The sequence below is a fragment of the Anas platyrhynchos genome, chromosome 4, assembly GCF_047663525.1.
Source record: "Anas platyrhynchos isolate ZD024472 breed Pekin duck chromosome 4, IASCAAS_PekinDuck_T2T, whole genome shotgun sequence".
Lineage (NCBI taxonomy): Eukaryota > Metazoa > Chordata > Aves > Anseriformes > Anatidae > Anas > Anas platyrhynchos.
The window spans coordinates 21,895,282-21,919,496 of record NC_092590.1 but is presented as its reverse complement, the minus strand read 5'-3'; the positions used below and the strand labels follow the sequence as shown (position 1 = coordinate 21,919,496).

The window sequence follows — 24,215 nt, the reverse complement described above, 5'->3', positions numbered from 1 at the left end:
TGTAAAATAAGGTAAGTGATGAATATCCACAGTTTTAATTTAAACTATATCTTTTAAATGGGAAATGTAGGGTTTTCATGTTTGTTGCTCTGAGCTCCCTAGCATGATTTGAACTTGCTGGACTATAAAGGAAAAATTTATTTTTTTGTTTTGCTTTTCATGTCAAAAGAAAAGGAGGGGAGAGTAAGGAAAAATAAGTAATGTCTGAAAAAGGTAATTTCAGGCATTAGGACTTTTATAAAGAAATCCAAAATATGATTTAGATCATTAAAAGGAAAATAAAGAATCAAGGCCTCATGCATGTATTCAGCTCTTTTTTATTCAGGGAGCTGAAATATTCCTGACCCCATATGATACAGGTATGGAGGTCACTACAGAAACTTTCCAATTCTCCATAATGAGTTCTCAAGGTCAGCTGAGCTTGTTAACTGGCTCAACACTTTTCTCACTGGACTCTGCATTACTGCTTAGTGGGGCACTTTGGTCTGTACCTGAATGCTCCAGAAGCTGTGTTTATTAGGTTGAGAGCAGAAATACTGCACCTAGACTTGGATACCAGGTTACTGCATGGCTAAGGCAGTTTGATAACCCTCCTGCAAGTGGAGGGTTGGTGGATCTGCATAGTTAGTTCTGGCATGGCACAGCTAGAGATGACAAGTCTACCTGAATTTGGTGCTATTCCAAGCAAAACTGCTGAAATGCCTCTGAAGCACATTCCATCATTTTGCCTTTGGCAAAAATACCTTTGGCAGCAGAATAACTGTGCTTGCATGTCTTTGTCTCAACTAATAGCACTGCCTGGATCAAGGAGCCCGCGTAGCTTGAGACTGGCTAAAAAAGTATGTCAAAGCTGAGTGTCATTACAGTATATTTCTATGCATACAAATGCATACACATGCAGACCAATACATTACAAAAAATGGGACCCATTTGGAAAATGTGTTTAGAAGAATCTCTTTTCAGAACAGTTTAAGCATATGCCAAAATTAATTGTGTTCTGACAAACTTCACGAAACAGGGGCACTTTCTTCATTAGGATTTAAATGTTGGGTATGTTCAACAGCTATTAAAATTCAGCAAATGAAAGATGACGCAGTCATGTTTTAATTCTTCACCTATCATTCAAGAAGGATCAGAACATCCTTAACAAATCATAACATTTCATCTAAAATATATGTAAGACCTGGTGACTTAATTACAAATAATTGATTGCTCTTGTTAGCTCTCTTTCACAGCACAGAGATTCAATATAAAAGATTAATTGCGTCTAGGTGATATATGGCATTATCAAAAGTTTTTCCAAATACTTTTGAACAGATGTGAATATTGGGTTGGTTGCAAAAGGTAAATGTGAGTGAAAATATTTTTGTATTTTATCATAGAATCATAGAATATCCTGAGTTGGAAGGGACCCTTAAGGATCATCAAGTCCAACTCTTGACACCGCACAGGTCTACCCAAGTTCAGACCATGTGACTAAGTGCACAGTCCAATATCTTCTTAAATTCAGACAGGTTCGGTGCAGTGACCACTTCCCTGGGGAGCCTGTTCCAGTGTGCAACCACTCTCTCTGTGAAGAACCCCCTCCTGATGTCAAGCCTAAACTTCCCCTGCCTCAGCTTAACCCCGTTCCCGCGGGTCCTGTCACTGGTGTTAATGGAGAAAAGGTCTCCTGCCTCTCGACACCCCCTTATGAGGAAGTTGTAGACTGCGATGAGGTCCCCCCTCAGCCTCCTCTTCTCCAGGCTGAACAGGCCCAGTGCCCTCAGCCGTTCCTCGTATGTCTTCCCCTCCAGGCCTTTCACCATCTTCGTAGCCCTCCTACGAAGGAGGATTTTGCTTCAGTTAGATTCACTAATAGAAATTCATTTCATTCTAGAATCCCAGGCATCAACACATGCTATTCTATGCTATGCTGTTTTAACTAATGAGGAGGAAAGAACGAAAAACAATTTTTCTATAACACTCAAATTTATGCATGTAAACAGGTTCCTCTACTGAAATGATAGACATTGTGATGACATTCAGATATCAGTTTTGAAACCTTGATGCTTGACCTCTGTAGTGTAGATGACATACTTAAGTTTTTTTGTTTTGTTTTGTTTTTAAAAAAGAGCTTTCCATACCTTTCTAGCTAGTGAGGGAAAGCTTTTGTCTTGAAGCATGAATCTTGAAGCGTGACTTCCAGGAAAAGCTAGAAACAATTTTCTCCTTCACAAAATTACTTTGAAATAAGTCTACAACTTAGAACAAAAGATTTGATAAGAAGTCATTAACTCAAGCACTCAGGATGAGTGTTTCTTCCTAAAGCATCTAAACATCAGGAAAAGACATCCTAAAGCAGGGTGCTTCATTTCTGCACATTTTTTTTTTTTTTTTATTATTGCCATCAAACCTAAAAAAAAGTAAAGCGTCATATATCCTCAGATAATGCAACACTATAACTTTCCACTTTAATAGAATAAAACAAAATAAAATTCCTGATAATAGGTGTTTCTCTGCATATCAAGCTATTATTCTATGATGATAAACAGATTACAAAACAATCAATGACAGAGTCCTAGAGATGAAATCTATCAGAGAAAAACAATTCTACCTTTAAAAGGAGATGTAAGAGCTCTCTAAATAGATGAGGTCTCTGACAGCAGTCTGTATAATAAGCATTTTAGGTACTTGTTTTGGCATTTGTCCCTACATGAGATGTCATGAAAAGGGACAAAAATCTTTGGGTACAGATTTCAGAAGACATCCTTAGTTCTGGAAAGGAGTTTGCATGCAGTCTATATCTTACCATAAATACAAAAACATGCTGCCAAGCTAAAATTAGATGCAATACATGGAGCTCTGAATGCAAAACAAGAAAGCACGGGGAAACCCTGGCTGCACGTACAGACTGGGCGATGAGACACTGGAAAGCAGCCTAGAAGAGAGGGATCTGGGGGTCGTGGTAGACAGCAAGTTGAATATGAGCCAGCAGTGTGCCTTGGCAGCCAGGAGGGCCAACCGTGTCCTGGGGTGCATCAAGCACAGCATCGCTAGTAGGACGAGGGAGGTGATTGTCCCACTCTACTCTGCGCTGGTGCGGCCTCACCTCGAGTACTGTGTGCAGTTCTGGGCACCACAGTATAAAAAGGACATGAAACTGTTGGAGAGTGTCCAGAGGAGGGCTACGAAGATGGTGAAAGGCCTGGAGGGGAAGACGTACAAGGAGTGGCTGAGGGCACTGGGCCTGTTCGGCCTGGAGAGGAGGAGGCTGAGGGGAGACCTCATTGCAGTCTACAACTTCCTCATAAGGGGGTGTCGAGAGGCAGGAGACCTTTTCTCCATTAACACCAGTGACAGGACCCGTGGGAACGGGGTTAAGCTGAGGCAGGGGAAGTTTAGACTTGACATCAGGAGGGGGTTCTTCACAGAGAGGGTGGTTGCACACTGGAACAGGCTCCCCAGGGAAGTGGTCACTGCACCGAGCCTGTCTGAATTTAAGAAGAGATTGGACTGTGCACTTAGTCACATGGTCTGAACTTTTGGGTAGACCTGTGCGGTGTCAAGAGTTGGACTTGATGATCCTTAAGGGTCCCTTCCAACTCAGGATATTCTATGATTCTATGATTCTAAATGTTTGGCTGACTACAATTTCACCGTGTTTATCTGAGGAATTCCTGATATTCCCTTGAATTCCACAAATTTCTATAGAGATTTAGAGTGCAACTGAAGTACAATAATTCCCTTCCTCAAATAATTCTGTTTCCCCAGCAAAAATTGAAGCATTTCAAAATCTTTCCTGAAAATAAATAAATAAATAAATAAATATGGGAAAGAATGTTAAGTAGGCAGGTGAATAGGGAATTCACTTGACATAAGGGAGATACTCTCAGAACTTCTCAGTTCAGATTAGTGTTCTCAGACCGTATCACTGAAGAAGGAAGAAAAGAAAAAGGACATTTCACGTGAGTGTCCAAATTAGAACTTAACTTCTGTTTAAAGAGCCATTTTCAACTTCTTCTTAAATCCCAAGTTGGAGAAATTTCCCCTAGGATTTAATAAGTAAATGAACAAAGACCACAAATCCAAAAAATAAAATGAAATTCAGTTAAATAACATTTTTATACATATATATGTATGTATGTATATTGCATTATAACAAATGATTCTTCAAAGTTATGTGATTTGCAACAAGACAAACACTTGTTTTGATTCCCAGTCATCAGTACCTAGGTTGATGAGAAACACCTCTGAGTTCCATACAGTCGTTCATCCTCAGTAACAGAACTATGTAATTTATGGTCTCTATGGTCTCTTAAAAGAGGAAGCCTGGAAAAAAAAAAACAAAAACAAAAAAAAAAAAACACACATTAAAACTATAAATTCTTAGCAAAAAGGAAACATCAAATTCTAAAGTAATAATAGTAATAATAAAATGCTCAACTAATGTGATTTGGAAAAGCAAGTATAGGCTACTGCCACATCTGCTGAAGTAATTGCAGAACTTGCAAGAAATTTAGGTAATATTTCACAAAACAAACCTTTTCTTGGTATATTTTAAAATATCAAACAGTAATCTGAATTTGTATTTTAAACCTAGTACATGAAATAAGGGGAAACAAAAGGGGACTAAGAGGGTAAATGCAATAAATAACTTGAAATATAGAGGATGGGAAGGAGCTGAATTTTCTATTAAGCAGTATTTGAAGGATCTTGGTATTCACGAAGCTTGGATCATTCCCTGAATTTAGATAAAATCACAGATTTTTCTGTCTAACCAAGATAGAGAGACTAACTGGAATAAATACTTATTTTAACTTAGGCTTTGATACATCAGTTAATAAGCTTACTTATTAGAAGAGGCTCATTCATAGAGTCATAGAAATACTAAGGTTGGAAAAGATCTCCAAGATCATCTGGTCCAACCATCCTCCTACCACCACTAAACCGTGTCCCTAAACACCATGTCTAACCTTTCCTTAAACTCTCCCTATTCTGATGCCTAACTACGCTTTCTAAGAAATTTCTCCTGATGTCCAACCTGAACCTCCCCTGGTGCAACTAGAGGCCATTCCCTCCTGTTCTACCACTAATTATCTGTGAGAAGAAAACAACCTCCAGCTCCCTACCACTTCCATTCAGCTAGTTGTAGAGAGCAATAAGGTCTCCTGAGTCTCCTCTTCTCCAGACTAAACAACCCCAGTTCCCTCAGCTGCTCTTCATAGGACTTGTGTTCCAGACCCTTCGCCAGCTTTGTAACCCTTCTCTAGACATGCTCCAGGGCCTCAATGTCTTTCTTGTAGTGAGTGACCCAAAACTGAACATAATACTTGAGGTGTGGCCTCACCAGAACAGAGTAGAAGGGGATGATCACCCACCTGGTCCCACGGGTTCAACTATTCCTGATAAAAATCAGGATGCTGTTGACCTCCTTGGTTCGTGTTTATCAACCAACACCCCCTGTACAGCTTTCCAAGTCCAAAATGCTTTTTAAGAGGTCTTTTTTTTTTTTTTGGAGACAGGATATTTTCTTTCAATTTTCCTTTTTGGATAGCTATGTGATGTTGTGATGTCTGGGTCTGAAATTATTAGTTGACATAGGATTTGAAAGCAAAGTCTTCATATCTAGTAATGCCCTGCCTTCAAGCTATTTTGGCAAATGAAAAAAAAAAAAAAAAAAAAAAAAAGAAGCATGAATTAAGTTTAGGTTGTTCACTTCATACCTGTAAATTAAACAATTCTGACAGAAGATACCAAAACCACTGACGAAGCAAAATCTGAGGAGATAACCATATGCTAAAAAGTTCTGCCAAAATTAATACGAACAATGGTGCTTATCCTAATTTCAGTAGAAAACTACAAATAAAAAAATAGAGAAAGAATAGGAGTGTAAAATTTTAAGATGAAATCCACATTTATTTCTAAAATAGTAGTTCTTCACATTCTGAGATCGTTTGCTTTTGTTTGTTTGTTTTAACAATTTTCTGATTTATTGATTGTTGTCCAAAGAGAGATCCAAATGATGAAAAAGGAAGCAATCCTCCTAAATATAAAATCAAAGTACAAAGAGAGATACAGGAAATCTATGACAGGGTAACAAAGCTAATTACTTTACTGCAGATACAAAGTAATGATAAATAGACAAAAACAAGGCACATATTGGTTTAAATAGCATTTCTCTTCCCTGAGGGGGGAAAGAGAAAGAAAAATCCCTAAACTCATTCTCACTTTACAAATGAAAGAGAACAGCCTTTCTTTTCTTGTTCTTTTCTTTCCCATTAAAATCATCATTATCATATCCCCTACATAATTGCTTACCTCATTATAAGGCTGCTAGTATAATAATGCTATTTTATGGAGGAACACTGTTGTGTTATGATATAGGCAATTCTTTAGTGTTAAAGGAAGAAGGACATTAAAGAGAAATAAACAAGAATAATTTTAGGGTGGAATTTACCTGTGGTCTCAGTGCTGTTTATAAACAGGGAAGCTGCAAATATAAAAGATATCAAAGTCTCATATGTGGGAAGGCAGTGTGGGAGCAGTAGAGGGATATACAAAGTGAACTAATTGGAGTTCACAACAACAGGTCATATTGTTCCTGCAAGGCACAAGGGCTTAGTTACCTGTTCCCACATGATACTTGCTGGCATCTTATCTACTTGCTTCCATATGGCTCCTTCATTTACAGAGTACTTCAGTCCACAGAGACGTATTGCTGCTCAGTTAGGGCTTTGCAGCAACTTTTCCAGCAGGAGATGTATTTCACCTATCCAACCTTTCACATGGAGCCAAGAGATTAAAACTTTCCATAGACACAGAGAATCTCACCTGTAGTTGTCATCTGTGTCAGTACTTCCATTCATTCTGTGCTTTAAACTTTAGCCAAACACTTTTCTCTGATGTAGGAAAAAACTATTTTCAGCTCACCTCTGAAGGTGATGAATTTCCTCCTTGACTTGAGTAAAATTCAGTATATTACTATATTTTGTGAAATGCTTTCCTATCAGAATGTTTCTCAGACACTGATTTTTCCCACCAAAGGCAACTGCATTAATTATTTTATGCACTATTTTACTGCAGGCACATAAAGGGAGAGAGAAACACTACCTTTTAGCACCTGCATTTTAAGATTAATAAAGGGCAGTAGAAGTAGTATGATAAGAGCATGTCTAAATTTGGGTTTATAATGCATATTATCAGAATTAAATATGTAAAAATGAACAATTTAAAAGAATTAGTTAAACAAGAGTGAGGCATGACAAAAAAAAAAAAAAAAAAAAAAAAGAGAGAGAGACAGAAAGAGAGAGAGAGAGAGAACATTCCTAGATCATTAGTATCATGATGTATAGTTTTTGCTCCCACTGAGGAAGGGTGTATATTAATCTCCTGGCTTCCAGAAAAGCTAGCATGACACTTTTGAATCAGAAGAAAAAGAGCTGTTGAGACCCTAAGGAGAGAAACCTGGCAACAGCCAAATACAGGACTGGATGCCCAGGGAAGGTCTGGCTTCAGCTTTTCCATGGGACTTAACAATAGCCTCTAAGTAGTGGGCTGAACATAATTTGGCTTGCACTTTGAATAAGTAAAAATTAATAATAATAATAATGGTAGCATTATGCTTCCTGAAAGTAGGTGGCAGGGAAGGGTGAATGGTTATGATGTTAAAAAAACATACTGTCCAATTTAGTTCATCTTCATTGTTAAGAAAAGAAGCAAGAATGGGTGAACACTGACAGAGGAAGGAGTACAAGTCTGTGCAGCTGGAGTGTTACAGAGGGAGACTGGGAAGGAACAGTTCTGGCTACAAACAAAATGAAAAAGCCGTGAGCCTTTTCTGCTCACACCTGCCAGCATTCAATGTTGTCAGCATTCCTATGTTAATGCTGAGACATTTCTACTTTTTGTCATTAGGAGAGTAAAATACAGTGCTGCGTTAAGTAGTCTGCACATTTCCTTCTGTGAGCAGCTGCAGAGACAGTAGGATGTTAGGAAGTCTTGGCACAGTCATGCTGCCTCTGTCTAAAACCATGTATTAGCCTTAATAGAATAATACCATTTGTATGGTGTGTGAGTAGATTGTTTCACAGTGGTAAGTCAAGCATCTTCTAATAATTGAAATACTTTGTGAAATTTTCATGTGCAAGTAGGTACTCCCTTGTTATACAGTTGAATAGCAGCAAACAGAAGATGCTGAAGATAGCTCTGCAGTAGTCTCATAGGAGGATGTGGTTGAGTTGAAGAAAACCTATTATCTATTACATACATAATACTTTTATCTGCCTTTGCAATTCTGTGTTCTGATGAGAATTAGAACTGTGACACTAACAGCTCTGAATAAAGCTGTTCAACAGTTAATAAGAGAAATATTTAAATAAAGTGAAGTATGCCCGTATTCTTCAAAATCCAGAACAGCTGGAAAGTAAGCCATGTCTCATGAAACACCCAGTCAGGTGCTGCATCCTAATCAAAGCTTATAGAACAATACTTATTTAACTGTCACCAATTCTAGTTATTCTTAATTACAGCTATTCAAATTTCTTTTAAGTATTCTTTTATTTTTAATAGCAAGTATCTAATAAGTTCCTATTTCTATCTTTCAGAGATTCAAAGGGTTATTGCATAATGGATTGCTGATTCATCCAAAAATGAATTAAAAGCATAATGCATAATCCCAGAATTCAAATAAGTCTGATGACCTAATTCTTTATCAAAAGCTACATTATGAATCAGGAGTTGGTATTTAATTACCAAACTTTCTCCACTATTAGATTTGTAGATTCAAATACAAACATGAACTACAAACACATCTTCCCATACTTTTGTTACCCGAGCTTGTTTTATCTTCTGTAACACAACGCTATTAATGCCTTTCCCACAGCTGTACAATTTATAGATAGCAGTATGAAATATTCATATAAAAAACTATATTCAAAATATATTCATATTCAAAGCAAATTTTTAAGTGCCCGTGTCACTTAGTAACTTCACGTCACTGGAAGAGCAGTGTAAGAGTATAAGACCACATAGCATTTCTGTTTTTCTATTCACTTTGCTACTTTTCTCTTCACACTCAGATTCTTTAACATACATTGCAAGTGCACAGCTATAAACTCCGGATTTTATTAACACCTCTTCACACAGAAATATGGCTAGCAACTTATGTCATGAGCCTGGAAATTTATATCTTATCACAAATATTGCTGGTATTGTAGCCCTACTTTTTTCTACAGGATTTTTTTTTTCCTACCGCATCTTCTATGTCACACATACACTGTCTGAACCCAGATACCATAAGTTATATTATTCAGAAATATGTCTGAATTCATTAGCTTTCCTAATGTAGTTTGGCATAGACAAATAAGACAGCCTTCCAAAGGTGCAATACACGGGATGAATCATTTATCCGCAAAGAAAATGAGATGAGAATAGAGGTCATCAAAAAGTATTCAGCAAATATTCATTACTTTGTGCTATGTTTTTCATGTCCAGTATACTGTGTGGTTAGATTTGTTATAAATTTACTCATTTCATATATGTTTATATATATACACACAGATATATAAAAATATATAATGTACTTATAATACACACACATATATAATATGTATCTTCGTAATGGTCATTTTATAACTGGTTGTGAAATATTTAAATATTTTTCTGGTGTTGTTTATGTATATATATATTGTATGATAACTATACTTAGAAGTAAACTTTATTATAACAGATGATATAGAGCCTAGTACAGGCTCCATAATATACTTGGAACTGTAACTGCCCTCTTGCATTTCACAGAATATATGGACCCTACCTGTTGGAAAACAAAGAAACTGAACTCTGCTATCTGAAATTATTCTTGCCCAACATACTGAGTTCCCTCAGATACTGGAACAGATCCTTAAGAAAGTACCTTGTCTCTGTATCTGCCTTCTGAGTTCCAAAGTCAAGCCAGGAAATTCTGTTCTGCCCTTCCTTCAGCACTTGTTCCCTCTTTATCCCACCTGTGATTCCTGAATATAATTACGAATTACATAAATATGCTCAAGCTAGCATAGATGGGCTACTTCAGCCAACTACCTGTGTAACAGCACATATTGAACTCCACAGTTATTAGGAACTACACTGATTAAGGTTTATCTTTACAGGCTGCATGCTGTATTGTAGGCACACCATGTTAATCATACACATTCACTTAGTATAGCCTTATCATTTTACAGGGAAATAGCTACTTCAAGTAACTAGAACAGTTTACATATCAAAGTCTATGATATTTTTTTCCTTTCGTATTCTGGGGGTGGAGAGGTGGGAGAGGAAAAACTGATTTTAATACAAAAAAAAAAATAATAAAAAAGCTATCTGATCCCAGAGAAGATTATTTTATCTCCATCCTGTACAGGTTTTTCCCAGATATTTGGAGATGTTCCCAGTGAGGGCCAATAAGATTCTACTTAATAGATGTGGGTAGATAAGTGTAGATCTGTTTCTTAAATAGCTTGTAATGTATTTTTATAACTAATGTTAAATAACTAAAGAGAAAGAGGTGGAGAACACCTTCCATTTTCCAATAAATTGTTATTTTAATCAGTTTGAAAAGCTCAGATGAAATTTATAAAAGATTATATCTTAATATCTGATCTTCATCTACATTTCTCTAGTGTGATTTTAATGTTTTACATTCACCAATGTTCACCTAAGAACTCAGAGAAGACTGATGGGAAGAAAGCTTGAGGTCCTTCAACATGTTTGCCCCCAAACACCACTCACTATTCGCTCAAAAAAAAATGGGGTCTTTTTTTTTGTTGTTGGCACCAAGGTCAAGAATAAAAAAAAAAAAAAAAGAAAAAGAAAGAAAGAAAGAAAAAGAAAAAAACCAACCCTTTCTTAAAGGAACTCAGAATATTTCAGTACACAAACTGTACTAGTTGTATTCTAATTAATCCCTTTTGTAGTTCAGTTAAGAACTGGCTAATTTAGACTGCAGAAAGCATGGAAGATTCAAGCTTCAAGAAAAATTTCTTTCACTGAACTAAATGGTGCAAAAAGACCATACTGTTTATTTCAAATGAATGATGCTGGAATTATGCTTCATAGAATATGTTGCTTTCTTTGGAGGAAAAATACAAAACAGTATTGTTTTTCTTTATTTTGACTAAGACCTTTGAGACAAATTCCAGGTTTGTAGAGTTAACTGCATATCTTACCATCCACTTCGATGTATCCTCTTTTCATCTGTAATCCCACTGTTTTTTCAAATAATTATTTGTCTTCGGGTTCCATGTCTGAAATAAGAGAGAAATGTCTGGAAAGCGAGATTAAAGTTTAGGGTTTTCTAATGGGGGGTGTGTGTGTGTGTGTGAAAGGCTGCTACCAATGAAAAAAGCATATCATTGTCATTGCTTCACTCAGTTCACGCAGCTAGGTAAAAGAGGTGCTTTTGCTGCTAGTTATTGACTTGCTGTGTAATATATCTTAACATTTCAAACAATAAGTAATTTTCAATTAATCCACATGCAAAAGGATTTAAAATGAAAGAAAGGATACATTTTAGTTTTTTTTTTTTTCCTAAGTTATATAAACTGATGTAAAGTTCAGATGCATTTTTAATGCCTGAAATTAAACCATATTTCACTGTAAACTTCCATTCAAAGGTTTACTAGAAAGACAAAATGCATGGGTTTTGTTCCTTTCATCTCAGATACAGAATCAAATCAGGTTTTGGCTTAACATACTAAAGTATGACCTGATTGTCAAGGTTACATATCTGTGTTAGCCCTATCACTAACTGAACTATTAAGAGTAGTTCTGCTAATATACATGTGGACTTTACTACTACTTATACTATTTCAGCAATAATAATAATAAATAAAAGTGAATGCAGTCTTACATTACACCTAATTATTGCCTCTTTCATACTGACAGCCTGTTATTGATAGTAATAATACTATGCCATATAAATCTTTATGATTGCTTTCACTGTACTTATATTGTTCTTCCAGAAAATTTGAAAGGCTTTAGAGTAAGCAGACTGAACACAATAAAGGTATGAAATTAGTTTAAGCATAATGCATAATATGTAGCATATAGCAGTTTGGGGCTCCTTATTCCACACTAAGTAGAACATCTTAAAACAAACGAATATGAAATATATATATATATATATATAAATAAACATATATATATAATATCACCAATTAGTTTAATTGGGCTTCTGGTATTTGCATTACAATATTCACCTTTTTTATAATATATATGTCTTCAAAAGGGCAAAATTTGATGAGTAGTAATTAAGACAACATAAATGTAGTTCTCATCTATATCTTTTATTTCATTACTATCAGAATATCTGGCAGTAAGAGAAATATCAAAACAAATTATTCTTCAGATAAGTAGCTTATGTAATAGTGAATCATTAACTGTATTTCTTTTTAAAGCTTCTTACTCTTAAACCCATCTTTGAAGTACAGTCTGAAAAATGTTCTCAGCATTCCACTTTTTTATGAGAACATTTGATTGCTAGGTAGAATTCGCATAGCACAAAATATAGACCAGGGAGCAGGAAACAGGTATCTTGTCATTTAAACTCCATTCCTTCCTCTTTATGGAGGAAGATTCCAGTAACTGCATGGCGTACTCTCAAAGGCTCATAAAATTCATAATTCTCATCAGGGTGAAAATGCTAATGTAATGTAAAGGTTGAGATTGCTTAATTAAGACGGAAAGGAAAATAGCTTTATAAGACTGAGAAGGAGAGAGATGGGTCTTTTTCTGGTCCCCAATCTAAGAAGCAACTTGACATCAAAACAAGTTGGATAGAAAGAGGCACAGTTCCCTCTGCCTGGCTTTCAGGCTAGAACAATCTTTTTCTTCCCTTCCCTTCCCTTCCTTGCCTTTCTTCTCCTCTATACTGAAGGTACTGTTGAAACTATGCATTTCAGCTCAAGGCTATGTCATTGATCAGACTAAGCCTGTGCAAAAACAATTTGCTCTGAGTGAGGTGTGAGTGTGTTTATCATATTGGTCACGAGGTAATACAAAGTTTTTATTAACTTTAAGCTTCCATGATAGCTCGGTCCCATCTGGATTGGCACTGTTTTAACCAGAGCGAAGCTATGGTTAAAACATAGCTATCCCATTGAGAGAAATAAATTTTAAATGGCAAAATTTTATTAGTATACTACACTGTGTGACCATAGGACTTGTTTATTTTTATCCCCTCTAGAGAATATAGAGAATAGAGAATTTATTGTGCTGTTGAACAATGGCCTACAAGCTGGTCATTTCCAGTCCCAGTCCCAGCTCTGACTCAGGAAACACTTATTTTCAATGAATCATTCATTGATCATAATTTTATCTCAGAAATCCTTAATTAAATCTAGCTTTAAGATGTGGTTTACCTCTGTTTTGTGGTTGGGGATCACTTCTCTGCAAAACAGCTGTTGTCATTCCAGTAGTTGCAACCACAGTCTACTTCTACCCTGGACAGCACTGGTGGTTATTGCACTTTTGCTGACCAATGGGAGGGGAGAAGACACATTATTATCATTCTTTTAGTGCCTAAATATAGACTTTATGTAAGGTTCTTAATGATAATTTTCTCTTATTGAGCCATTGTCTATAAAGTCAAGGCATATAACTGAGCTAAACAAGAACTGTGTATGTTTGAAAAAAATATATCAGAATGACATTATTAAATAACATCTGGGAAAACTTTTGATTTGAAATTGCAGATGATCCCTATAATATTTGCATGGCTCTTACTACAAATAAGTCTATGAATAGGGTTTGTTTGCTCTTGGAAAGAAGACTGGTTCCCCAAACCAGTCATAACTGAAAGAGCTTATGTTTTCAGTGTGCTCTAAACCTGAGCATTGCACAGATGTCCCCTCTATTAAATATATCTGTATATGTTTGAACAGTGGTTATTAAGCCTTGTTCATTGGACTGTACTATACATCTATACATGTCTTAGTTGCAAATCATAGCTACAATCTGTATAATGGAGAGAAAGTTATTTAAACATTTAAATTCACAGGAGTTAAAAAACTGAGTTCAGAAGAAAATAGGAGCCCTGTTTTTCAAAGTGACAGCATGACACCATTTCCCAAGGATGTTAGTACTAAAGCATACTCATTAGCTCTGAACAAACAGCAGATGGCCCTTGGAGTGTGGGATGCATATTTGGAAACAAATTGTGAGCAGGGGTACAGAAAATCAACAGTATTTATCCAAATAAAAAAAGGTAGAGGGCCAAAAAAAACCCAAAAAACAGCTGGCATAAATTGGCATATCAGGAATGAAGTCAATTCATGAAGACACTCCCATTTATATTAATGAAGTCCTGGTCACCAGAGATATATAGGGTAAGGAAAGATTGCAATTAGAAGGGGGCTCAGGAGGAAAAACAAGTATAGCCATAAATTGAACAAAAATCCCTAAGCACACAAGTTTCAAACTATATTGTCAGTAGTTTCCAATCAAAACCATTTTGAATTCATCAGAAATGCCTTTTTTTTCCATTGGAAAACCTTAAATATTTTTGTTTTCTCCCCCCCCCCTTTAAATGTTTTTGAGTCATACAAGAAATGCAAAATTTAAAAAAAATTTAAAAATTCAAAATTCCAGGACTGTCACTTCAAAAAAGTCACAGACAAGAAACAATTAAAATTGCAGGTAATTTAATTTCTTATGGAATGTTTAGATCCAATAGCTGAAAAGCATTCTAACCAACTTTAAGAATAACTTTAAAATAAACTTGTCTTTCACATTTATATAGGATATATAATGTGGGCTTTAATTCTAACTCATAAAATGATAAGGCATCATCAGCTATACAAAAAATAAAATATGGAATAAGAGTGGTCAGAAGATGTATTTTCAATATTTAGATGGATTTTGAAAAAAATCTTACATAAAAACTCTTCCAAGAACTTGAAACAATCCAAAGTGTTGATGATATCAGGTTTAATTATAGCTAATAATTTTTTTTTTTTTTTTTGAGAGGGAATTGATGGTTTTATGATTAGTTGAAGTTATTAAATGGTCCGTGATATTTCATATTCCAGCTCTCACTTCTACAATGCTTCATCATACCTTTCCAGCTTTACAGACAAAACGGGCTCTTTGCAAAGTAAGCAATGTGGCGATGGCACACACAGAGGACAATTTCTGAACTTCCAGTCAGAAATAATGGCCCTTAATCCTTCAGCAATGGAAGAAATAAGTAAAAAATCAGTAAGAACACACAGTTTTTATTGAAGGAACTCTGATATATATGAGGCAGGATCTCATAGTACCTTAATATCTTCTGCAATGTATTAAAGGTTTTAACCAGAGTTTACTCAGCTTCTTGCTATTTTTCCAAGCTTGTTCTTATTTTCAACTTGACAAAATATACTTTTTCCTTCTAAATTTTTATTATATTGAATTAATTGCTACACCTTGATAAGTATCCTTTTCTCCAAAGACTTTGGATTCTTATTAAATTTATTTTCTTAAGAGGAATTTCTAAGGCATAGGATATTTTTATAATCTATATAACTTGTGAGGAACTGAAAAATTTAATCAAAATAGTCTGTGTTTTCTGCAGAGTACAATATACATAAAATTGATGAAAAATATATTTAAATCACATACTTTGTATGTCTCATTAGTTATGTTTATTGTTGAAGATTCGTAAGCTGCTACAGCATCACCAAAAGTATCCAAAGAAATAGCCGTCTGATATGTTTATATTCCCGAGGTCAGCTCTAGTAATCCATCCTTACCTCAGTGCACAGCAATATTTAGAGTTTGAAGAAAACATATTGCAGTATTAAAGATTTACAAGTAAATTTGTAAGAATGTGGACAAATTATTAGCTATTCTGCACATTAAATATGAATAATATAAGATATCCACCCAATGCCAGAATCTCTTCTCTGTACTAAATTTCACCGAGTTAACTCTAACAAAATTAAGATCAAAGACTAGATTAATTTCATCTGGTTGCTAACTGCAACACAGGGAGAAAAGAGTCAGTTCTTCTAAGATGAAGGGACTAATAGTCTGAAAAGAAGTACCAGGACTTATTCACTGCACTTATTAATGACATGGAAAATGTTGATCAATGAGGTGACAAAAAGTGCAAATTCTATTAAATCATTTCAGTTTTCATTTTTATGAAGCACTTCAGGGTGAGTTACTTAGGCTGTGTGGTGACAGGAGAGAGGATAAAGACAAACATTAAGAAGAGCTTTTTAAACTATATGACAATAATTAACTGGAGATACCACCCCATTTTAGCTCTAGTAAATACTCCTGAGCTAGCTCTACCACTTCTCTACTGTGATGGAAAGAATATATGTTTTAAGCCTTCTTTTCCACAGATTTGTATTACAAAGCAGCCACAGCATGCTTTTTGATGTGCTCTTCTTCTTAATTCCTACTAGACTGACAGGAATTGAGTCCTACCTACAGATAAGTGGTTCAACCTTTGTTACTTACATATTTTGACCTTGGTTTTCCTCTTTACTATGCAGGATTCTGAACAATACAAATTCTACTTGAGACAGATTTGCCTGTGAATGATTGCAGCTGTTTGATCAATGTCATTGTGTACCATCCCTGTCTGGTAGACACATCATAGGCCCTTCACCTGGAATTTGGAAGAAACCTGAAGCAGCTAAAAGGCCAAATAATTTTGATATTATTAAAGATATGGTTATTCTGTTCTAGTCATCTGAAATACATGTAGACCAGTAGGTCTGTAAATTCCAGTGGAATTTCTGGTTCCTGCCATGTATTGAATTGCCTTTGAATCACATCTGTGTAAGGAATTATTGCAAGACAATGTTCAAGTCTACTGTTGACTGCAAGTTTCTCTCGTGGTTACCTAATGCAGAAAAGCTTTGCTTCTAAGAAGTAACTTTCTCATAACACTGTATAAAATATTTACCTTATGTTTTTTGTTCCTTTATGTAGGGATCTTGTATAAAGATAGGTATTTTTTCCCCTCCTATTTTTTATCCTCTGGAATGATGTTTTTAAGATTAATCCAAAGAAATTTGACTACTGATTGAAATAAGACAGATTTTTGGAATGGAAACATGCTATTTCAAAAGGATACAGCAGCTCTGTTTGATCAGACTGCTTGACCAGTCAGACAGACCATACAGACAACACAACAGATACATATAATTAGCTGGTCTGATGTGGAATCTAAACAAGGAATCTAAATTCTATATTCATATGGATATAACCTACCTTGTTGCATCAATACAGAGCACTGAAGATTAAAACTGAAAATGGTTTTCTGGAAGAATATATGAAACCCATGCACAATAAGCAAAAATATGCAATTCATCTCTTTTGTATACCAGTAAATTCTTTGTTTGGTAAGATTATTTCTGAGGCATCCAGAGATTGTGCTGCGTCGCAAAGTTAAAGAATCAATTATAGTATTTTAAGTCTGGTCCCAGTGGTGACTCTAAAACACTTAAACTGGATTTTTTATTTTCACTTTCTGATATGGAGAGATTTCCTAGTATCATAACAACATCTTTTACACACATTTGCATACACTATTTTGAACTTTCTTTAAAGAAATAAATGATAATATCTCATACATATTTTTCAAATACATACATATTTCTCAAATGCATTCTTGGGTTGCATAAAAGATGCATTTAAATGCTAAAAATAATGAGCTTTATTTTTTTTTTTTTATATACTACCCTTCCTGGAAAATAAAACAGTCACATTTAAGCCACATGACAGAAGGACAAGTTATCCTGAGTATATTAAAAAGAAAAAAAAAGTGTGTAGTGAAACAATTTATAGTAAAAACAGTGTGTGGATTTCATTGTAAATTAGGCTTTTGTAAAAAACAATATTGTTTCTGAAGATCGAAGAAAGGTGGTTTCTGTGCTGCCTTGTGTAATGTCTTCCTATTTTAGGTACGATCATTCCTAGTTATGTCTTGCTACATCCCTGCTATTAGATGTCAAACTAACGTCAAATCATTTATACTACTTAGTGGAGAAGAAATGTTTTCGAAGAGTGGTAAAGAGCATATAAAGATAGCTACCTACATTTTATCAAAACCTAGATAAGCCAAACTCTATGTATTGACTAATGGAATATTATTTTGCCTAGACAAAATTTTGTAGGAATTTGCCACAAAGACCTAATGCCCAAGAAATGGTGTTAGGACCACTTTGCTGGCTTGATTCTTAATAATGAATTAAGATGCATTAGAGATTCATTGAGATTAAGAACATTGCAGAGTGCTGGTCGTATTGTTGCTTAAGGCAACCTTAAAATTTATTATTGCATGCATAGGAGCAACCACAAGATTTAGTATCAGATTTTCCAGCCAAGTATGTAGATTAGATAACGTTCTGGGCAGTATCTGGGGAAAGAGGAAAATGTTTCCATTTAAAATAGGAACAGATTGATATTTTAGAGGGTAGTTTCTTTAATTTGTGTAAAAAACTCTGCAGCCAAGCTATTATATATATATCTTTTTTTTTTTTTTTTTATTATAGGGTAGAGTACTACCATTACTCACTGCAAAATCTGAATCTTTCTTGCGTAGAATAGGTTAGTCATAATTCTTCCATATTTCAGATAGTGTTTGAATCACTTACCTTTTTAGTGTCCAAAAAGTAAGAGCTGGAATACAGTCTCAGGGAACAGCTGCTCAGTTCACATATTTTAAATAAGGACTGAAGGAATTTATTGATTTACAAATCACACTAATTAACTCACAATCAGTGAGCTATAAATTCAGGATTAATATGAGCCACAAAGCATATTGAAACCACAGCACTAGACACTTACAAATTGTAAACAAACATTTATAAATCTATAAACACCCTTCTTAAATATTTTTTAAAAATTCAATTACACACACATAGATGTAGCTTACAAGCGTCCTCCCATTTCTCATGGAAACACAGGTATCTGCATTTCCACACAGCTCTGGTTGGAAACAGTTGCTTCGACTTTGCAAGCATATACATTTCTCCTCTTAACCCACTAATTCATGAGAAAGCACCATTTGAACTCACACACACATTCTCCTGATGTGTGGGTCCCAGGTGTTACCCACCAAGTCATCAGTCCCAACCACATGTGGGCTTCTTGCAGTGTCCATCAGAGTGGTTGCTTTGACCCGGGCAGAGTTTGGAAAGTGACTTCAGGCAGCATCAAAACAGATTTTCACTGCTGCTGCCTCCAATCCAATGTGGTCTCTCCACACCATTATGAATTTTCATGCTTGTTTTATACTTGTGTTCAAGCAAACTCCTCCTTTGTTTCAAAACTCTCCCTGTAGTTTCCCACTTACTGTTCAATCTCACTGGTTGTCAACATCCCCCAGAAACCTTTTGGGGCAAAGGCCCTCTCTGACAGTTTTGGGTCTGTTCACACTTTTGTTCCTTCCTTAAGAGTTCATGCTGTCAAAAGTGGGCTTGCCGGCACTCCCAGAGAGTCCATTCACTATTATATGTTTGCTTGCATCAGGATAATTTTATTTTTTTTAAAGAAGAAGAAGAAAAAAAAAAAAAAAGAAACATGACTAGAAGCAGAAAAAGATAAGCAGAATTTGAGCTGTGCTAAAAATGACCCAGAAATATACTAATAACATTATTTTATTATTTCTGAAAAGAACTATTTTTTATTATATATTATTATTATTATACTCGGGTCTCATGTGAATGTATCCATATTTATGTATACGTACACACACGCATGCATACACACACTCTATACACTCTATTTCTTCATTTGTGTTGCTTATCTCCACATAAAAAAACAAACAATATGTTTCAAATCAAAGATGTATAGTCAGCGTGAATGATATTCTGACTGCTGACATGCTACCATTTCAGTACTTTTATTACTGTATCTCTACATTCATTTTTTTTTCTGAATACCTGACTTTACCTTCTCTGAAGGAGTAAGTCATGTTTATCATAAGTTTCACAAATAACTGTAGAATTGCCTTGTGCTGAGTCCCACCAACTAGTTGTAATTCTGTAAGTAAATCCTGGGGTATATGAGATCGTAGCTCATATTGTCTATGAGACATGTATGGAAAAAATGGTATTTTCATTCTTTATTGATAATACCATACTTTGTTGAGAGTTATGAAAAAGGCAGAACTATAAATTAGCTTTAATCAGCCAAGAGGAACAGCAGGTGACAGGATGCACATTAAGGTGTCACTTACTGCAAATACTATCTTTCAATTTGAAATAAATGGAAATAAAAGGAACTTTTGCTATGGAATGAAATATACATTATTGCAATTCTGGCAGAAGAGTTTGGTTTATTTACTGGTGAATAGAAATGGCAATTATTTACATATGTCCTTAGATTCTTTAAAGATCTCTCATTTAATACATATGTATGATCATTTATATTCCAATTCATTTTCCAGACAGACAAAAATTCTCAGATTTTACAGGCATTGTGTTATTTGTCCATATAAGAAGACTAAGATAAAAGCCTTTCTGTAAATGCTTGCTGATCACTGCTCACAAGCTGTTCATCTTCCCTCATTCCTCTGCCTGAATTAGACTGATTTGCACTTCATCAATTATCTTTTTTTTTTTTTTAATTTATTTCTCTACATTTTTCATTTTATTTTCTATAAGTGATGGAATTCAAACTTGTGAATGTTTAAATTGGACTTGAAAGACCCTTGATTATAATTTAAATTCGTGCATGTTTAAACTGGACATGTAAGAGCCTCGATTTTGCTACCTATATGGACAACATTCACACTTCATCTCTTTTGATGAACACCTCTTTTTTATTAGACAGTATCTTAAGTAAGATACTAACTTTATGTTTTGAAAGTATCTAAGTATCTATTTGAAAGTATCATCATTGTAAAAGGTCTATATGAAAAAGTATCTGCCATATCAGATATCTTAGCCATGGATACTGAAATCAGATTGTACTACAATGTGGCTGTCTTGAACAGCATTTCTAAAGGGATGTAGGTATTTATAAAAGGTATGTAATCTGTAAAATCTTTTCCCATATAAAAGAAATATTTACACCTTTCTTAGACTTCCTATCTATAACTCTATTGATCCGGGAAACATACTGCTGCTATTAAGTAATATCTAATTCCTTTTATAGCCTCATATTTTTGTCCAGCTTAAATAACGAACTGAGATTTACCATTACCATAATGAACAAAATCTTGATTTATTCCACAGCACCTATTCTGACATAAATTTTCATTGGCAGACTGGATTTTCAGCATGGAAATATAATAATGAAAATGTGTACAAAGAATGTAAACCTCACTAAATGAAAAGTTAGGACAGTACCAAAAATATCAAGGATAGGTGAAGGAAGGAGATCAGACTCATAAAAATACCTCTAAACTAAGTCAGAGTAAGCTACTCACTTTCTCATAAAGACTTGTTTAAAAAGGCCAGTGACTCATTATACTTCATAAATATTGCTTTGTCCTGCGAAAATCTACTGAAGTCAAAGCTGTTTCTCAAAAAGATCTGTAAGACTTAATTAGATCTCTAAGATTAAATATAATCAAACCTCACTATTGGAAAGCACTTGGCATCATGATATAGGTTCCTGTGTTATGTGCACAATACAGTGCCCAAGGTAGCTCAAACCAATTCCGTTATTGTAACACTGGTTCTGTTCACCTAAACTGAATAGGTCGGTAATGTAACCAAACAACTTGTGATATATTGAGTTAGCTTGGGCATCTAACACTCCTGAACAGTGTTGTTCAAAGATAATCTCAATTTTTACTTCTGTTACACTGCAGGTATCAAGTCAATTTGAGGACAAGGGTTATGTTACTGGAGTTAGTTTATAATGAAATCATTAACATTTCTAAATTTTACATGCTCCTCAGAAGGAAGAAAGAATGTATACTATAAACATAACAAATAATTTCAATAATAGAATGAATGAATGTGCTTTTTCCAAGCTTAATCTGAGCCCCCTTAAACTAGCTGAAAGACTAGGTGAAAATAGTTCACAAGCTTTTTAAAATAGCTTTAACATGTCATTATGTGACAAAGTAGAACTAGAACCTTAATAAATTACATTGAAGCTCAGATGTCTGTTGGCTTATCTGCGTTATCTGTAGGTATCAGTCAGATAGACTTTTAATTTTTAGATGCATTGCTGCCCATTGGAACACCTAAATTTATGTACATACTTTGTAGCCTTTTTATGAGTAGACCTAAATGCTTCCGGAAGAGAATAACAGATATTAATGCCATTCAGGAAGTAAGCGACTTCCTCCATTTTGCTTTTCCATCCTGAAAGGAAGACACGTGAAGTTCAAATTAAAAAGAGTTTACCTGTTTTTCTTTTTCTATTCAGCCTGCAAACAGAAAAAAAATCAGTCATTAATACAATTTTATTATATGTGTCTGGTCACCTGAAAAGAAATAATCCATTTAAACTAGTCCAGTCAAACTTACCTGTAAAAGAAATTAAACTCCACATTCAACAAAGCATAACAATTCCCAGGAGGGGCATAAAGAACTTTTTCTTTTTTCCAAACAAGAAAGATTTGTTTTTGTTAATACACAGAAAACATTGTAATAGAGAAGAAAATTTATGTAATTTTCCCTTCTACTTCAAGAATTTGTTTGATTGCATTGATAGCAAGAAAACTTTGTAGTTTTCTGTCAGTACAACAGTAATGTTGTACATGATAGAAAAATTACTTCAATTTTCATGACATCCTTAAATCCAGAAGTTGCAGAAGATTCTATTCCTCATTATAGTCTCTTCGTTTTTCTCACAGAATTTATACTTATAGTAGAACAATGATATCTATGTCATATTTACTCCTATGTCTCCTATTTATTAACATAGCTCCATCATCTTTGAGTTGTTGCAATTGTGTTCAATATTGGAAAAAAATAATACTGTACAGTTTCATTTACATAGAAAGATGTAGCAACAATTTAATTGTTCACCACCCAGGGAATGCATACAATCTTTTGTTTTTCAGTCCTCTTTCCCAGCTCTAAGCTTTTTCATGGAAAAAAATAAAAATAATAATAATAAAAAAAATCAGCAAAATCCAGTGTTTATCTTGTTGAAATGTTTGCGTTCCAGGGAACTTGTGAAAAATAGAGACTGTATTAAAAAGGTTATTACTATTTTCAGTTTACTAAACTGAGTACGTAGGTAGAAGTACATTTTAAAGGAAAAAAGAAAAAAAAAAAAAAAAGGCTCCAAAATGTTTACAGTGCAATAAACGCTTCCATGATACTATGTAGGTCACATAGCATAAGTTACATGAACAAAATGTAAAATTGACATGAACAAAATGTAAAATTATTTAATAACCTTCTGTAGAGTAACTCTATGTTAGACAGCCTCAGATTTGTTCAGGAGAACTGAATCTGCTTTCCAGAGTTTCCAAAGACCAGCATTCACTTTCAATGTGAAAATTAAATTTCTTTTTAGTGATCCTCTGAAACACATTTTCAATAACAATAAAATCCATTTCTTACCTCTCCTCTAATCAATACGTCCCAAAAGTGGATGAATTTTCCACAGGTCTCTCTGACTAGGTATTTATGTTCATTCATAAATATCTGAATGATGATCTGCTTCTCCAGAAATTAGTATATGTGTCTGATTTCTTATGCAGAAGAAACTATTAAAGTACCTTTCATAAGTAATTTTAAAGTAAATTATCTTCTACTTTGAGCTGTTTTGCACTCAGTGTTGAATAATATTTAACTTTTAATTTTGTCTATTAAATTCTTTAGAAAGAACTGGAACTCATGGGAGAGGCAGAAGTACCATCCTGTTTGGATAATCAAGTATTATTTTAGATGCTGTTTATCTAGATACTAAGTATAATGAAAAATGGAAAATAGGGAACTTGTTGCAGGGCCAGCACATGGTTCTCATAGTAAAAGTACGGTTAATTTACAAAAATTATTTATGAAAATGCCTTCAACATTGCTATCTTTAGAACTGTCAGAATGTTGTAAAACAAAAGGAACTGTGGAAATACACAATCACAGAATTTTCTAGGTTGGAAGAGACCTCAAGATCATCGAGTCCAACCTCTGACCTAACACTAACAAGTCCTCCACTAAACCATTTCGCTAAGTTCAACATCTAATTGTATTTGACAAAGAATGGAAAAGTAGATAAGCTTAATCTTTAAATTTCAGTTCAAAAATGTGTTTAAAAATATTTAAATATGTTGCATACTGAGAGCTTGA

The 24,215-nt window shown here is 34.6% G+C and overlaps 1 long non-coding RNA gene across 3 annotated transcripts; it reads right to left on the bottom strand.

The window, feature by feature from the left end:
* Nucleotides 1-4,080: 4,080 nt before the first annotated feature.
* On the bottom strand, nt 4,081-19,610 carry LOC106017804 (uncharacterized). 3 transcript variants are annotated; one of them, XR_005265683.2, is made up of 5 exons: nt 18,890-19,610; nt 18,609-18,686; nt 13,377-13,488; nt 11,184-11,261; nt 4,081-4,311 (listed from the first exon to the last, which is right to left on the bottom strand). It is a non-coding gene; the product is annotated as an uncharacterized lncRNA (long non-coding RNA). The 3 variants fall into 3 exon arrangements; XR_005265684.2 differs by lacking the exon at nt 18,609-18,686 and having other exon boundaries at nt 18,873-19,608; XR_005265685.2 differs by lacking the exon at nt 18,609-18,686 and having other exon boundaries at nt 18,890-19,607.
* Nucleotides 19,611-24,215: the final 4,605 nt, after the last annotated feature.